The sequence below is a fragment of the Danio rerio genome, chromosome 18, assembly GCF_052040795.2.
Source record: "Danio rerio strain M-AB ecotype USA chromosome 18, GRCz13ab, whole genome shotgun sequence".
Lineage (NCBI taxonomy): Eukaryota > Metazoa > Chordata > Actinopteri > Cypriniformes > Danionidae > Danio > Danio rerio.
Window position 1 is genome coordinate 8,244,524 of NC_141038.1, and position 5,858 is coordinate 8,250,381.

Below are 5,858 nucleotides of genomic sequence, written 5' to 3' on the forward strand. Positions count from 1 at the left end.
ACTTTTAGCTTTAGCTTAGCATAAATCATTGAATTGGATTAGACCGTTAGCATCTCGCTCAAAATTGACCAAAGAGATTAGAAGATTTTCTCATTTATAGCTTGACTCTTCTAGTTGACCAAAAGAAATGAAAAGTTGCTACTTTCTAGGTTGATAAGTCTCGGAACTATACTTTCATTCTGGTGTTATAATCAAAAACATTTGCTGTAGCAGGTCAATGATGATTTATGAAGATTATGCAGCACCTGAAAATCAGCTCACTTCCATCCACATAACCATCATGAAGACTTATTGCCCAGTGAGCAATTTTCTTGATTATTATGCCAGAATGAAATGTTCCTAGCCACATCAATCTAGAAAATATCATCTTTTTATTATCACTCAATTAAATGGGCGTTATCAGTGCTTATCAGCTGATATGGGCCAGTATTGGGCTTCTGCGCATATTTGTGGGCTCTGAAGACTGTTATCATCCATTCACATGGTTAATCAGCTATAGATCAGATACGGCTGTGGCTGGAAGTTAACGCAAATTATTTATAGTATTTAATAAATGTCTCATTAATTGTATTTTATTAACATCTACCCCTACCCCAACTCTAAACCCAACCGTCACAGTAATGTAAAAACAGATCTGGATCTGGAGTCTTCGCTACTAGCTGATTAATTATTTGGATGGATGATAACAGCATTCTGAGCCTAACAGTTGGTGCAGAAGGCCCCTACTGACCCATATATATCAGCTGATAACCACCGATAATGCCCATTCAATTGAGTGTTAACATTTGAAACGGGTGTTAACGACAGTAGAGTCAAGATTCAAATAGAAAAATAAAATCTTTAGTTGTTTTTGAGCGAGATGCTAATGGTCTAATCCAGGAATGTCCAAACTCGGTCCTGGAGGACCAGTGTCCTGTGTATTTTAGTTCCAACCCCAATTAGACACACCAGAACCAGCTAATCAAGCTTAATCTAGGTATACTAGAAACACAGGCAGGTGTGTTGAAGGAAGATAGAGCTATGCAGGACACCGGCCCTCAAGGACAGAGTTTGGGCACCCCTGGACTAAGCCGATTTAATGATCTAATCCAAGCTAAGCTAAAAGTGCTCCTACCAGCCTCTGAGATCCACTGATTGGATAAAAAATGGGTAAAACACAACTTTTTAACTCAGTAAAATAAGTCTATTTACTATAAAGGTGGTCCTTTAAGCATGTATGAACATTTTTAAATACACAAATATTCTTTTAGTGCATTAAGTTGATTCTTTTAAATGAGAAAATGTTCTTTGCACTATGAAATAATGGTTCTTTGTAGAACTTTAGCTACAATGTAATGTAATGTAGTGTGTTTTTATAGAGCATTTATCATGTATGGCCATACAACCAAAGCTCTTCACAATCATGAGGGGGGTCTCTCCACACCACCACCCGTGTGCAGCATCCACTTGGATGATACGTCAGCAGCCACAGGAAAACGCCACCAGACTTTAGTTTAATGTCTCATCCAAAAGAAGGCACTCACTGACAGTATAGTGTCCCCTTCACTATACTGGGGCATTAGGACTCACACAGACCACAGGTTGAGCGCCTCTGCTGGCCACACTAAAAACACTTCCAACAGCAACCTAGTTTTCCCATGTGGTCTACCATCCAAGTACTGACCAGGCTCTCAGATTTTCATGTTCCTTGTGGAACCAAAAGAGCTTCATTCATTGCTGTGAAAACGTAAAGTAAATTTTTTCTTGCGATGCCATTAACAAAATATTTTAAATTAATTAAGGTCTCTTGTGCTAATTCTTTAAAGAACTGGTCTGAAATATGTGACAGTAAAAGCTAAAACATGATAAGAACAAGAAACTAAATCTAAGCGCTGCTGTCAATAATTTGACCAATTTTAGATTCAGTTTCTAAACTTGTCTTTAAGCATGTCAGAAAACAGTCCATCATCATCATTCATGCAATCCTGGATGTCCGTATTTCTTTATAAACTCAGCATGTAATTCACATTTATGAGGATTATTTCAGGATCTACATTTCGCTAAGTAAATCTTGAAAAATCTGCTTTAAATAAATACACATGATTCACTTTAGTGTTTATTAATTTTAATGAAGCTAAAACACAGGCTATTTGTTTATTTGGTCTGTATTTGTCTGAGACACTGTCAACAACAGGATGTGTTTGTATGTATGACACCCAACAAATCACATTTACAATTTAAATAAAAAAATGTAGGCAGAGATTTTTTTTCAACATATTTCTTAACATAATAAGTTTTAATAGTTTTATTAAGATTTAATAAGTGTTAATAACTCATCTCTAATAACTTATTTATTTTATCTTTGCCATGATGACAGTAAATAATATTTGACTCGATATAATATCACAACACTTTTATACAGCTTAAAGTGACATTTAAAAGCTTAACTAGGTTAATTTGGCAGGTTAGGGTAATTAGGCAAGTGATTGCATAACGATGGTTTGTTCTGTAGACAATCGGGAAAAAAATAGCTTAAAGGGGCTAATAACATTGTCCTTAAAATGGTGTTTAAAAAAATAATAACTGCTTTTATTCTTGCCAAAATAAAACAAATAAGACTTTCTCCAGAAGAAAAAATATTATCAGACATACTGTGAAAATGTCCTTGCTCTGTTAACCATCGTTTGGGAAATAATTAAAAAAGAACAAAAATTCAAAGGGGGGCTAATAATTCTGACTTCAACTGTTAGAGCTCATATTTCAGACCTTATTTCAGACCAAATTTACTCACTATTTATTCATGCCTATTCAAACCTTTATGATTTTTTTCCTGTACTGGACACAAAATAAGATAATTTGAAGAAACTGCAGTAACCATTGACTTCCATAAAATAAATACTATAAAAAGGCTATGGTTGCCGATTTTCAACATGTTTCAAAATATCTTCTTTTGTGTTCATTAAAAATAAGAAAGTCAAGGATGAGTAAATATTGAGAATTTTGGATAGACTGTCCCTTTAAACTGTACTTTACACAATATCTAGCTTGCCACTGTGAAACGCTGAAAAACTAATGTCATTTCAAAGCATTTAACTATTTTATTTGTCAAAAAAAAGCAAAATAAAACACTAAATTAACAGTAAAAATCTAAAAAGCATAAATATAAAATCTGCTCCATTAATCTGTCTATAAACTTTTTTTCATTTTAAAGTAGTTTAAATTTTTTTTTTATCTTTTTGTTATTTTTAATCTGTAAAAAAAAAAATATATATATATATATAAATCACATGTTTTTATTCAAGTAATTTTGTGTACTGAATTGTATGTATAAATTACATATATCGGTAACACTTTACAATAAAGTTGTCTTAGTTAGTGTTAGTTAATATATTTACTAAAGCAAACAAACAATGAACAATATTGAATACATTGTAAAAAAATATACGATCAATTAGTCATGATAACATATGTTTTTAGTTCATTCTAACTTCTAAAATCAAGTTAGAACAGGATTAACATAGTTCAATAAGTTACACAAGCTGTTTTAAGTCAGTTTAACATAATTTAAGTTCAATGGACTCATAAGGTTAATTTGATTCAGCTTAACAATTTAAGGTAATCAGGATAATTTTTAAAGTGTACAGTATTTATTCATCTTCGTTAACGTCAGTTAATGAAAATAAATTTGTTATTACTTGTTAACTCACAGTGCTTAACTACGATTAATAAATTCTGTACAGGTTTTTATATATGCTGTACATGTTTACTCATTATTAATTCATTTTAGTATAAATTAACTAATGAAACCTTATTGTAAAGTGTGAAATCTATATTGCTTAATACTACGCAGTGTAGAGGAAAGTTACTTTTGAAAGTATTGCATTAGGCTATAATATTGAGTTACTCCCCAAAAGAGTAACTAGTTGTGTTACTTATTGTTACATTTTAGGGTAAGTAATGCGTTGTTACTTTTAAGTTATTTTCCCTCCCTGACTGAGGCTTGAGGTTTTTTTCTTTCTCTGCAATTACTAATGCACTGTATAACCTTAATTTACCTTTACAAAATACATAAAAAGTAAGATATTACCTTCTGAGAACTTCCTGAGACCAGAGCTAAACATACCGTAGATACAAAAAGTTTAAAGCAATGCGTTTGCCACTTTTGCACTTATGTCCTATTAGTTAAGTAAAATCACTGTCCGTTGAGACTCCCCCTTTCCTTTTTGTCGATGCGTTCAAATAATGTGATTCCATGTTCATTTTTATTCAGCAAACTATTTTTAAAAGATTATTAATTAAAATTACTTGCATTACATCAAATAAGCAATTCGTTACTTTACTCGTTACTTAGAAAAGTAATATTATTACGTCTAACTCACTTTACTTGTAATAAGTTACCCCCAACACTGATACACAAGCACAATAGTGACATTTTAAGAACTTATTAAGTAGACAAAGCAACTACTGGGTTAAAAGGCATAATTTAAATTTAATTGCAACTTTAATGATTAGTCTATATACACTTTAAAATAATTTATTTTAATTAACACGTCCTATATTTTGTGATTCACAAGTGTTTTCGGTTTGTTTACACAGTTTAGTTGCATTATTGCACTTTTATACTCTGTCGTCTTTTGATGTTGAAAATTCTCTACAGATTAACAAAGTGACTTTTATTAACATAGTAGTTTAAAATAATATAATGTATTGAGATAATAATTAAATTAATAAGTCGCTGGCAGTTTATTAAAAGGTTTTTTGTAGAATACTGCCTACAACACCAAACCAGACAATTTATCACTTTAAACTAAAAATGTTCATAAAGGTCACTTTGTCAAGGGTAAAGGTGTTTGGAAGAAAGTTCACGCTCCCATATTTCAATTCAAAAGCAGAAATAAACAAATACAAAATAAAAATATAAATCACAAAATACGGAAAACTGCAAATTTACTGATATTTTTTAAAAATGAAGGGGACAAAAATATGCGTTTAAGCTTCTAATGTAAGCTATTATAAATGATCACTACTCATTGTAATAAGTTGATTCAAAAGCAGAGCACAGAAGAGTAAATTGTGCGGGAGAATAAAATAAAATAAAATAAAAAGTAACTTGCATTACTTTCTTTTTAAGTAACTCAATAACAAGTGCTGCATTACTTTATCGTCACGAAAAGTAATATAATTATGTCTAATTCACTTTACTTGCTGTGCGCTATATCCGCTACACTGATACACAGGCTATAAACCAATTAGACAAACCAATCATTGGGTTAAAATGAATTTAAATTTAAGTACATTATTTAATTACATTAAATTACATTTATTATAGACTTAAAAAATAGTCTATATACTGTACACTTTAGAAATATATACTGTATTTTAATTAACACTTCCCGTATATTGTGATTCACAAGTGCTTTCTGTTTATTTCATTATGGCACTTTTTAGCTCTGTCTTCTTTTGATGTTAAAATTTAAACCCTACAGTTTAACAAAGTGACTTTTATTGACATTTTAGTAGCTTATAATAATATAATGTAAAAGAAATAATATATAGAAAAATGTGCAATGTACTGACAGTTTATTGAAAGGTTTTGCAGCGTAATATAGAACACTAACCCAGACATTATATTACTTTAAACGATTTAAAAGTATTAATAAAACTCACTTCTTCAAACTTTTCAAAACTTTTGCTCCCCTATTTTAATTCAACATCAGAAATAAACAAATTTAAAAAAAAAAACTTAAAACATGCATCACAAAATACGGAAAACAGCTAATTTATTTACGGATTATGTTTAGTTTAGGGAAAAAATATGTGTCCAAACCTACAGTATAATGTAAGCTACTATAAATGATCTCTACCCACTGTAATAAGTT

The 5,858-nt window shown here is 30.8% G+C and overlaps 3 protein-coding genes across 3 annotated transcripts in view; all 3 read right to left on the minus strand.

Moving 5' to 3' along the window:
• Positions 1–5,858, minus strand: part of cd9a (CD9 molecule a) — a 297,612-nt gene that overhangs the window by 218,592 nt on the left and 73,162 nt on the right. The window lies entirely within an intron of this gene.
• LOC101882393 (uncharacterized) overlaps positions 1–5,858 on the minus strand; it is a 768,785-nt gene that overhangs the window by 196,956 nt on the left and 565,971 nt on the right. The gene's annotated exons all lie outside the window — the stretch shown is intronic.
• Positions 1–5,858, minus strand: part of utp15 (UTP15 small subunit processome component) — a 355,707-nt gene that overhangs the window by 27,525 nt on the left and 322,324 nt on the right. The window lies entirely within an intron of this gene.